Raw genomic sequence first — 12,898 nt, forward strand, 5'->3', positions numbered from 1 at the left:
TTCTCTAGGAAATATGGGCTTTTCTCCACCATCTCACAGACTTGTTTATTCTAAATACTTCATATAAAAAGGATCATGTAACATGTGACCTTTTCTGTTTGGCATCTTTCATTAATCATGTTATTTTGTAAGGTTCATTCATGTTGTAGCATGTATTAGTACTTTACTCTTTAATATTGAATAAAATTCAGTTGCATTGATATATTTATATAACTGTTCATCTTTTTATGGTAATTTTCTCTTGTTTCTATATTTAGTTATTATGAACTACTCTTTTATGACACTGTGAACAATTTTGTATGAACATACACTTTCAGCTTTTATAAACTCATACACATGTGTTTGGTCATATTATAATTCCAAAATAATAACTTTTCTTTTTTTTTTTTAAGATTTATTTATTTATTATGTATACAGCATATGTGACTACAGGCCAGAAGAGGGCACCAGGTCTCATTACAGGTGGTTGTGAGCCACCATGTGGTTGCTGGGAACTGAACTCAGGACCTCTGGAAGAACAGTCAGGGCTCTTAACCTCTAAGCCATCTCTCCAGCATAACTTTTCTTTTATTGAAAATAGATAGTATATTTTGATTTTGGATTCCCCTTCCTCTATTCCTCCCAGTTCCTCCCCACCTCCCTTCCCATTTAAATCCACTTCTTTTCTGTCTCTCATTAGAAATGAACAGACTTCTAAGAGATAATATTAAAATATAACAAAATAAAATACAATAAGATAAAACAAAATGATTTTTTATTAAAACAATAAAAATGTTATAATATTTTCAATTGGACAGATTTTTTTATGAAATTTTATTCACAAAATTGATCTTTAAAAGTTTTTAATAAGGAATACAAATGAGAAAATATAGTAAGTCAAATATAATCTTTGTTAGTGTAATAGTTTCTGGATGTATTTTTTCTATGAGATTATTAGTAGCAAATAATTGAGTGTGACATCCTCAGATATCAACTCTGTTAATTCCACATATAATTACACAAACATACACAAATATAGGTTTAAATTTTCTAGTCAAATTAAGCAGGAAGTTAACAGTAAACATGATAGTGCTATTCTACACAATTATGTCAACTTGACACAGGGTTGAGTCATCTGAGATAAGGGAGCCCCATCTCAAAAACTGCCTCCATGAGATAGGGGTGGAGGCAAGCCTGTAAAGCATTTGCTTATGTAGTGATTGATGGGGGAAGGCCCAGCCCATTGTGGGTGAGGTCATCCATCCTTTGTCTCTTGCTTCTGGGTTCTATAAGAAAGCAGACTGAGCAAACCACGGGGAGCTAGCAAGTAAGCAGCACCCCTCCGTGGTCTCTGTACCAGCTTCTGCCTCCAGATACCTGCCTTGTTTGAGCTTCTGTCATGACTTCCTTCAATGATAGACTGTGGTGCAGAAGTATAAAGCAAATAAACCTTTCCTCCCCAATTTGCTTTTGATCATGGTGTTTCATCACAGTGACAGAAACCGTAATTAAAACAAGTACATAGTCTCCAACTTATAATGGTTTAGTTGATGACTGTTTTTCTTAATGGTGGCATGAAGTCACTGTAGACTCAGTAAAAATTGTCCTTTGAAATGTAAACCGTAATCTTTTCCTGAACCTGAACCAATGTAAACTGTTCCCACCCTTACATCAGATGGTGAGCACTGACTGTGAACCACGGCATTTAGTTCTATCCCACCAAGGCTCCACTGCTCTTTTTCTACAATGCTATGTTACTAAGCTGTAGCATTCAATGACACAGCTGGCTAAGGTGCATTTATACATCTGATATTTTAAACATATGATGAGCTTATATAGTAAGTTTAAAAAGTGCATGTTTTTGTACATGAAGTCAAAAGTCACTGTTCAAATACAGAAGTGAAAATTTTCCTTTCACTAAAGTCTACAGCTTCATGTTCTACACATTATCCTTGACATACTCATTTCATCTTATCTTTCAGATCTCCTCTAATTTTTTGAAAGAAGGAATTTAATTTACTTCTTACTCTCTATATAACAGAAATATTATAATGTGAATAGAATTTGTGTGTATATCTGCATGTTTTAGATACTAATTTATTTTATTTACTATTCTTCTCTCATATAATACATACCAACACAGCCACCCTTTCTTCTCCCCCTCCCAATAACCCCCAACTGTAGTGATATATTGTGTTCCCCAAAATATTTTACACCCTAATAAAACTTATCTGGGGTCGAAGAACACAACAGCCACTAGATTAGACATAGAGGCCAGGAAATGGTGGCACACACACCTTTAATCCTATCACTTGGGAGGCAGAAATCCATCCAGATCTCTGTGAGTTCAAGGCCACACTGGAAACACCCAGGCATGGTAGCACACACCTTTAATCTCAGGATTTGAGATCTCATGTCTTGCCTTTAATCCCAGGAAGTGATGGCAGGAAGCAGAAAGGTATATATGGCATGAGGAACAGGAACTAGAGCCTTTTAAGCTTTTGGGCATTTAGCAGCAGTTCAGCTGAGATCCATACCAGTGAAGACACAGAGGCTTCCAGTCCGAGGTCTCATGGGAACAGGATCGGATGAGGAGTTGTCGAGGTGAGGTTGGCTGTGGTTTGTTCTACTTCTCTGATCTTTCAAAATTCACCCCAAAATCTGGCTCTGAGTTTTTAATTAATAAGAGTTTTTAAGATTCCTGTTACACCCAACCTCTCCTCTTCTCCAGATACACTGTTTCTCTGCTTCCTTTCAGAAAAGAGAAGAACTTCCAGTGATAGCAACTCAACTCTGCATAACAAGATGCAGTAAGACTAGGCACAAACCCTCATCTCAAGAGTGGCCTAGGCAACCCAGTAGAAGGGAATAGGTCCATGAGTGGGTGAAAGAGTCAGATGCATCTGCACTCCTATTGTGGGTAGTCCAGTGAAAACCCCAAGCTAAAGAACCACAGCAGGTATGCAGGGGGCCTGTTGCAGACCTATGCAGGCTCCATGGCTGCTGCTTCAGTCTCTGTGAACATCTGTAAGTCATACGTAGTTGATTCTGTGGATCATGTTCACCTGGTCTCTTCTACCCTTCCGGCTCCTACAATCCTTACCACTCTTCTGCAGAATTTATATGCCTCAAGATCCAGCTATCACACATTTGGGCATATACCCAAAGGATGTCCCATCTTATCACATAGACATTTGCTCAACCATGTTCTTAGCAGCTTTATTCATAACAGCCAGAAATTGGAAACAACCTAGATGTCCCCCAGCTGAAGAATGGATAGAGAAACTGTGATATACTAACACAATAGAGTATTACTCAGCTGTTAGAAAAAAAGTGGCATCATGAAATTTATAAGCAAATGAGTTGAACTAGAAAAAAAATTGTTCTGTGTGAAGCAACCCAGACCCAGGTAGACAAACATATTATGTACTTTTTCCTAAGTGGATATTAGCTATTAAGTAAAGGATAATCACAATACAACCCATAGACCCAGAGAAGTTACATAAAGAGGAGAAGGTCTTGAGGGGAATGCATGGATTTCCCTGGGAGAGGAAATAGAATAGATTCTGTGAGTAGACTGGAGACTGGTGAGATTGGAATAGGAGGGATCTGGTGGGGGAGGGGAGGATTCTGGGAAAGGATACAGGGAGAGACAATTGAAACAGGAGGGCATTTAGGGGAAGATATGGCAACCTAGAGCAGTAGAAACTTCCTGGAACCTGTGAGGTTGACCCTAGTGAGGACTCATAGTAATGAAGAATACAGAGCCTGAGCCGGTCGTCCTCTGTAACAAAAACCAGGTCATAAAATCTTTGACCCACAACCTGCAAGATTTGCTGAGACAGTGGTGGATCAGAGCTCAAGAGAGTGCCCAACCAAAAACTGGTTTAGCCTGAGTCCCACACAAGAGGAAGCCCATGCCCAACACTGTCTAGATGGCCAGGATCTGGAAACTTGATGACTCAGAGACCTAGGATAGACCCAAGTAGGATTGAAAAAAAAGTAAATAAAATGATTCCTAATGATATTCTGCTATACTTATAGTATCAGTGACTAGTCCAATCATCATCATCATCAGCAGCAGCAGCAGCAGCAGCAGCAGCTGATAGGTACATACAGAGACCCACAGCCAAATTTTTTTTTTATTTTCCAACAACCACTCACCAAGAACAAACTCATTACCACTTTTCATCAGTTTCTAACCAATCAAAATTTTATATTTGCACAGACACATAGAAAGAACAGAATTATATCTACATATAATTACATATAAATATCCATATTAAAAGAATACAGTAACCATATTTCAAGTGCTACCAATAAAGTACATTGCAAATAGAAGGAAATAACTTGTTTAATAATCTTATGTTTGTATATAACATTTTGTATTTAATAGCAATTGTAAAACAAGTTAACTTATAATAGACAAATATTCATTAAATATAATGGTCATACATGTGTATGACTTTGACATATTTGATATTGCTCTTTCCTATATACATAGAGAATTCATGAAAGTATGCAACATAAATAATATATAGTGAGTCATAATAGTTATACATCAATTGCTTTTAAGAAATTCAGAAAACTGAATTCAGGTCTACACCTTTCTTGGAAGATGGTTTAAAATTCATTATAGTAGGTTAATTGACATTATGAGAGTCAACTGTGCATTGTCATTGTCCAAATATGTAAACATCATAAGTTCATTAACACTTTGAGCAAATGCATCCCATTTCTGCTCAATGTGTTCACACCTTACCATGCATCCTTGACTTAGAGTGAGACTCATGCATGTACAACAGAATCATGTTCTTTATGAGACACTCAATTACATGGGGAAATTTTTTGCTTTATTAAGTCTCTAGTCTCTTGGGACAACAGAAAAAAAAATATAATTTTACATTTCTGAAAAGTGAATTCCTTTATTTTATGTATGATTATTAATTTTTAGGAATACCTTTAGAGAATATTACAGACAGGGTGGCTTAAACCACAGAAGGCTTTTGTTCACTGGTTTGGAACCATTCGGTCTGAGATCTATGCATTGGTAGTATTAGACTTCCTAAGAACTTGTATTTGGTGTGCTGACAGGTACATTTTTGCTGTGTCCTCAGAAGGTAATCATCCATACATGAGCACTCTTAATGTCTACCTCTTTTTACATCAGAGATATTAAATTAAGGACCACTCATAGGACTCCATGGACTCTTAATTCCTTCCTTAATAACCCCATTGCTGTCTGTACATGCACTGAAAATAAGGATTATGCATATGAACATGAGAAGAAAGAATATGAAATTTGTCCTTAACATTCAATATAGCACTGTCAATAATGTAGTGTAAATCATACTTAAAAGAATATTTCAAATGAATGTATTTTTTGCACGCAGCATGTTCAGATCATGGTTTCCTGACACCCAACTCCTCTCAGAGCCTCCCTCACTCCCTACTCTTCCAACTGCAGGTCTCCAATCTTCACTATCTCTACCTTTGAAAACAAACAGGCAATGAAAAGAAACAAACCAAAATAAAACAAAACAAACAAAAAAAGAATATGATAAAATATTCACATACACACAAATAAACAAAACATTAAAACACACACAAAAAAATAAAAACCATAATATTCAAGCAAAAGATATGTAAGGTTAAAATAATGTCCAAACAAAGAAGTATGGGGCAGAAAAATCTCTACCATTGAGTTAATTTCATATTGGACATCTACTGCTGGGTGTGGGCCTGCCCTTCAGTGTAGTTTTATACCAAGTTTAATGCCATTGGAGAAAACGAATGTTTACTTTGCTAGCTTTGTCACTAGGAGATAACTTCTTGGTTAAGGATGGGAGTGCTTGTCCATACTCACTTTGGCTCTTACAATTCTTTTTGCCTGCCTTTCCCCATAGTTTCATGAGCCCTGTGGTGAGGGATAAGTGAAAACATTTCATTTAGGACTGAGTGCTCTAAGGTCTCTCACTCTCTGCACGTTGTTAATTTTTGAGTCTCTGTATTTGTTTCCATCTACTTCAGGAGGAGGCTGCTCTGATGATGGCTGAGTGAGACACTTATCTATGGGTACAGCGGAACGTGTTAGGAATCATTTTATTGTTACATTCCTTTGGCATAACAATACTATTTGGCTTTCTTCTGGGTGTATGGCCTATTGAGCCTTAGGTTCTTGGACATTCAAGAAGTGTCATGCTTAGGTTCCATCTCATGGAGTGGGCCTTAAGTCCATTCATATAGTGGTTGGTTACTTCATGATGTTTTACCACTGATGGAACAACATCTCACACATCCAGGTCACCATTGTAGTTTAAAGAGTTTATAGCAGCATTGCTGACTACCTTTTCTTCTGGTAACATACTGAGTACCTTCTAGTACCATAAACTCTAGTCAGTAGGTGTAAAGACTCTAGGCAGGCACCTGCTCTAATTATCTGTGTTCAGTGAGATCTGTAAGTATTGTCTTTAACAATCGGGGCTTATCATCAACTTGTGGAGAGCATTCTATAGTTGGAGTTGTTTACAATAAAGTTAGACATAACTCATTCTTGGCATTGGAAAGTTTCACTTGGTGATGAGTAAAGCTCATTGGGCCTTTGTCTTCCCTGTTATTTGGTGACGTCATTTAGATTTCTTCCATATATGTATATATTTTTAAGAAGCTTCTATTGTAGTAGGTTTCCATGTGACTCCTCAGTGGCTTTTAATTACTATTTCTACTTCACCAAGGTTTATGTGTCTGTTTACATTGCTCATTTGATCTTGATTTAACTTCAATAGGCTGCATATATGAAGAAATATATCCATTTATTTTAGTTTTGCAGTTTGGTAGAATACAGATTTTTAAAGTATACCTTGTGTTTTTCTGGATTTCCTCAGTGCCTTTTGTGATGTCCCTCTTTCGTCTATGAATTTATTAATTTGGATATTCTGTCTCTATGTTTTAGTTAATTAGGCTAAGGATTTATCAATGTTAATGATTTTCTCAAATAATCAACTCTTTATTTCACTGATTTTTTTTTAATTTTTTTTGTAGTTTGTATTTATCTTATTGATTTCAGCCCTGGGTTTGATAATTTCATGACATCTACTTCCTCTGAGTGTTATTTTTTCTTTTTTCTCTAGAGCTCCATTATGCAATTAAGTAGATTATATGAAATCTTTCAATTTTTTATGTAGTTACTTTCTGTTATGAACATGCTTCTTACAGTCACCTTCATTGTGTTCCATAGGTTTGGATATGCTGTGTTTTCATTTTTATTCTATTCTGACAAGGTTTTAATTTTCTATTAATTTCTGTCTTGTCCTGTTTGAGTCATTCAGTTTCCATGAGTTTGTTTGTATACTTTCTATTGTTTCGGTTTTTGTTGATATCCATCTTTAATCCATGATGGTCAGATAGGTTAGAGTATGTTATTTCCATTTTCTTCCATCTGTTGAGATTTGTTTTGTGTTCAAGTATGTGGTCAATTTATGAGAAAGTTGCAGGGGGTGCTAAGAAAAGGTATATTCTTTGGTGTTTGGTGAAATGTTCTGTAAATATATGCTAGGTTCATTTGATTTATGAAATTATTTAACTACAGAATTTCTATCTTTAGCTTGTATCTGGAAGACCTGTCTATTGACAAGAGTAAAGTATTGAAGTCACACACTGTCACTGTTTGAAGGCCAATATGTGATTTTAGCTGCTTTAGAGTTTATTGTATGAACTTGGGTGGCCTTGTGTTTGGTGTATTTTTCCTTTCATGAGTATGAAGTGTCTTTTCCTTTCTCTTCTGATTAGTTTTGGCTTGAAGTTTATTTTTGTCAGACATCAAAATGACTATGCCTGCTTGCTTCTTGGATTCATTCGCCTGGAATGTCTTTTTTCATCCTTTAACCCAGGGTAATGTCTATTTATAAAGGTAAGAAGTGTTTCTTCAATGCAGCAGAAAGAAGGATCCTGTTTTTTAATCTAGCCTGTTAGTCAGTTTCTTTTTATCGAGGAATTAAGGTCATTAATAGTGAAAGTTACCGATAAGTAGTGTTCATGATTCCTATTATTTTGCTTTTATTGTGAGAGGTTTTCTTTCTCCTTTTTTCATTTGGTGGTCTGGCATTATTTGTTCTTTATGTCTTATTGGGTATGGATGATCTCTTTAAATCGCAGTTTTCTTTCTAGTGCGTTCTGAAGAGCTGTATGGGTAAATGGTTACTGCTTAAATTTGATTTGATTTTGGAATGCTTTTATTTCTCCATCTATCATGATTGATAGTATTTTTAGGCATAGTAGTCTGTGCTGACATTGGTGGTCTCTTAGAGTTTGTAGAACATCTGTAGAGGCCTTCTGGCTTTTACAGTCTTCATTGAGAAGTCAGTTGTTATTCTAATGTATCTGTTTTTATTTTTACTTGATCTTTTTCCCTTGTGGCTTTTAATATTTTTATTGTGGTGGTGGTGGTTGCTGTATAACTTTGGTATTTTGATTATTATGTGTCATGGAGAAGTTCTTTTCTGATCCTGTCTATTTAGAGTTCTGTATGACTTTTGTTTCTTGATAGGCACCTCTCTCATTAGTTTAGAGAAATTTTCTACTGTGATTTCTTTTTTAAAATACTTTCTGTTCCTTTGACCTGGGTTTCATCTTCTTTCTCTTTTTCTATTTTACATAGAATTGTCTTTTCATAATGTCCCAGGTTTCCTGAATGTTTATGCCTGGATTTATTTTTAGATTTAACATTTTCTCTGACTATGGTATCCAATTTTCTACCTTGTCTTCAATGCCTGAAATTCTCTTTTCCATGTCTTGTACTTTGTTGGTGAGGGTTACCTTTGAGGTTTTCATTTGATTTCCAGAATTTTTCATTTCCAGTTTTACCTCAGCTTGCATTTTCTTTAGGATTCTGTTCCTATTTTTGTATCTTCATTATTTTATTCCACTGTTTGTGTTTTCACAGAATTCATTAACAGATTTGTTTATATCGTCTTTAAAGTCCTTGAACATATTCATAATTGCTATTTTGAAGTCCTTGTCCTGTGCTTCAGCGATACTGCTTTTTTCTGGACCAGCTGTGGTAGGATAACTGGTATCTGGTGGAGGCATATTGTCTTAATTATTAATGATGGCATTTTTGTGTTGCTGTCTAGCCGTCTGGGGTTCAGATGAATGAGCTGCTTTTATATGTTGATATGTGGTCTTTTCTTTGTTGAGTTAATGCTCCTTCTATGGTTTCTTTGCCCTCATTGGTTCTTAGGAAAGTGTGGGGAATGTGGCTTTCCAGGTAGGGCGTGCTCGTGCAGGTTAATGGATGATGTAAGGAATAGAGATGGGCTTGGAGGAAAGGCTGAGAGGGCCTTCCACAAAGCGCTAAGAACATGTTGTTCATATCCAGAGGCACTGCCCCAGGGAGGTGGAGATGTGATGGGAAGAAGATCCCGCACTTAAGCTGCAGTATGGCAAATAATTCAAGAGATGGGGTTAAGGACTGAGGAGAGATTTGGGGTCTCCAGTAAATAGAGTTAAGTTGAGAGGATGAGCACCTGTAAGCAGGTTGTTACCAGGCTTAGAGTGAGAATGGAGGACTACAGTGGAGGAGAGGTAGGATGGTGGGATTTACCTGTCTTCGTCCTGGCCAGGTGTGGCCACTGGGAGTCTTGGATAGAAAGTGCCTCTATGTATTGGAAGCTGAAAGGAAGGAGTGGTATGGGCTAGGAGAGGGGGGTGAGAGGATCTACAGGACAAGAGGAAGCTGCGTCCATGCCAGGGTTTGTAGGAGTTCCCTGGCAATACAGGTAAGGTGGTAGAAAACATGCTCCTGCACACAGACTGCTGCAGGCCTGGCGATGAGACAGAGAGATTGTAATGGGGGAATAGACAGGAGAGTGAAAACCTCCTCCGAGTCCCAGCCCCTGTGGCCACTGAGAGTACTGTGTAGACTCTGCATTCTAGAAAGTGTTGTTACGCATAGGCAGTTGACAGAAGGGATGGGAGGAGTGAAAAATTCTGCTCTATAAAAGGTTAGATGTCCCCTGGGAATGGAGGATGGCAGGGAAGAGAGGCCCCAGCGAGCCGTCTACTCTAGGGTTGTGGGTGAGACTGTGAACGGAATTTCAAAATAGCAGTGTTTTACATTTCATTCTTCTCTCTCTCATCCTGTCACTTTCTTTCTCTCACGTTGTTAAAGAATGAATATAAAGCTTGGCATAGTGGCAGAGACTAATGACTACCACCTGGTGGTAAAAGTAGGCAGATCAGACATTTAAGTTTACCGTCAGCTATATAAATTTTGAGGTCAGTTCAAACAATATCAAAGACCTGATATCATAAAGTATGAACACATATTTATACCCAAGCAATATGAATCATCTATCACCCTTGAGATGGATGAGTTGTAATAGCTACCATTATAATGAAGAAAAAACCAATAAATGCTGTCAAGAAGGTAGAGAGCAGAGATCCTAATTATTATTGTTGAAAGCTTAAATTAGTTCAGGTTCAATGGAAAATGATGTGAAGGTTCCCGTAGCCTAAATGAAGTTTGCAACTAAAAGTGTGTAAGCAAAATGGGTTCACAATAGTCAAGCTATGGTTTCAGCTTCTGCACTCATAAGAGATAAATAAATAAGAATCATATTTCATATGATGGAACATTATTTAGCCATAAACAAGAGGCAAATTATAGAATTTGTGAGGGGAATTGATGGAAATGGAAAATATAAATGTTAAATAAAGTAAACCAGACAGAGAAAGAAGGGTGTGTTTTTTCTCAGATGTGAACAACAATCTGGGCACTCTGGCAATATGTGTATAACATCATTATTTTTCAGGAAGAAGAGGAGTTCAGCGACATCTTCAGTAACATTAAATTTAAGGTAACTCTCCAGCCAGGCAGTGGTGGCATATACCTTTAATGCCTGCATTGGGCTTTCAGAGGCAGGTGGATCTCTTAGTTTGAGGACAGCCTAATCTACAGAGTGAATCCCAATACAGCCAGGGCTACACAGAGAAACTCTGTCTCAAAACCCAAAATACAAAAAATGGTAAACCTCTGCTACATGAGACCTTGTTTCAACAATAGCATCAAACACACACACACACACACACACACACACACACACACACACACACACAGAGAGAGAGAGAGAGAGAGAGAGAGAGAGAGAGAGGTAGATCAAATGTGATACCTATAAAAAAAACCTGTGTGTAAATGAAAAAGAGTATTATAGAATGAAAGATGGGAAATAAGTGGGATTGATAGAAGAATATAAAATGGAGGAGGGTACACATGAAAAAAGTACTATATATATATATATATATATATATATATATATATATATATGATAGTTTCACAGCCAATCCAATTTGCACTTAGTGTGTATTCTGAATTATAATAAAAAAATAAACCCTAACATAAGGAAATTAAAATTATTATAAATTAGACTAAAATTCTAACTATTTACATTAGATGCAATGACTATAATAATAGTTATGATGGGTGATGTCATTCTGTATGCTGTGAAAATGTGTTGATCTGATTGGTTGATAAAGCTGTTTGGCCAATGCTGAAGCAGAATAAGCTTACATGGGGCATTCTAAAGAGAGAGAGAGAAAGGAAGAAGAGAGAGCAAGGGAGACACTGCTAGCCACCAGAAGAAGCAAGATGTAAAGGTACTAGTAAGCCACGAGCCACATGGCAAAGTATAGATTTATAGAAATGGGTTAATTTAAGATATAAGAACTAGATAACAAGAAACCTGCCATGGCCATGGTTTGAAAATAATTTTAGCCTATGTGTGTTTATATGGGTCGGAGTGGCTGCGGGACCCATGGGTGAGAGAGATTTATACTAACTGCGGGCCAGGCGGGACACAGGAAAACTTTCAGGGACATAGTTATATCATGTAACTCACTGAAATTTATTTCTGATTCAAAGACTACTATGCCGAATCCCTAGTGAATAGCTTAAAATGTATACATAGTATATATATATATATATATATATATATATATATATATATATATATATATATATATTATGTCTATTGCTATAGACTAGATAGATGATAGATAGATAGATAATCTTCAGCAGAGAAAGTTGACAAAATAATTTGCCTAAAACAAATAAAATTTTACTGCTGACAAAGTCCATTGCAAGCATTTTTAACTCTCATGACTCCCTGATCTGAATGTTCACACTTGTTTACTAAGGCTATTAGGGCCTTCCAACAGAATCATTGAAGTATTTTATTTTTGCTGCTTAAGAAGAGGTTATATGCTAGTTTCCATATTACATTATATCCTATAAAACAGATGAAAACAAGATATTTTCTCTTTTTTGTACTTTTTTATAATATTGTATTTTATTTTTCTTAGTGTTTTAATAATACAACTAGTAACTGATTTTACCACATTCTTTATCAATGTTTTTAGAAACAGAAGAAATAAAATATGCAAACTTAATTATACATAAATTCTGAAGCCCAATATCACAGATGTATGTCAGTATAGGATGACAGAAAAATTTAGTTCATCAGCTACTTCAGGCAATCTCAAAAAACAAATCTAAGGTAATATATATAAGTCTGATACCATTCGTTTACTTTTAGTTGTTTTGTCTGCACAGTCATTGTCATGTAATAGAATGTTATACAGGTATTGGTTTCATATTGATGTCTTTCTTATCTTTTTTGTTGGGGTTCTCTCAAAAGTGTGTCCCAAGGAATCTGTAGGTAATTCCCAATGCAAGTGTTATTAGCAGATACAGTGTAGCATTGGGCATTATTACTGCAGTAGATTCCTCTCTTTCTCCTTTCCTTCTTTCCTTTCCTTTTTTATGGGTGCTAGTTTCAATTCCATTAGTATTTATTTAAAATAGTCTTTAAAATCCTTAATGTTGCTAGTTAATTTGAAAACATGGATTTGCTTATGGATGATC

Source organism: Peromyscus maniculatus, chromosome 15 (assembly GCF_049852395.1).
Source record: "Peromyscus maniculatus bairdii isolate BWxNUB_F1_BW_parent chromosome 15, HU_Pman_BW_mat_3.1, whole genome shotgun sequence".
Lineage (NCBI taxonomy): Eukaryota > Metazoa > Chordata > Mammalia > Rodentia > Cricetidae > Peromyscus > Peromyscus maniculatus.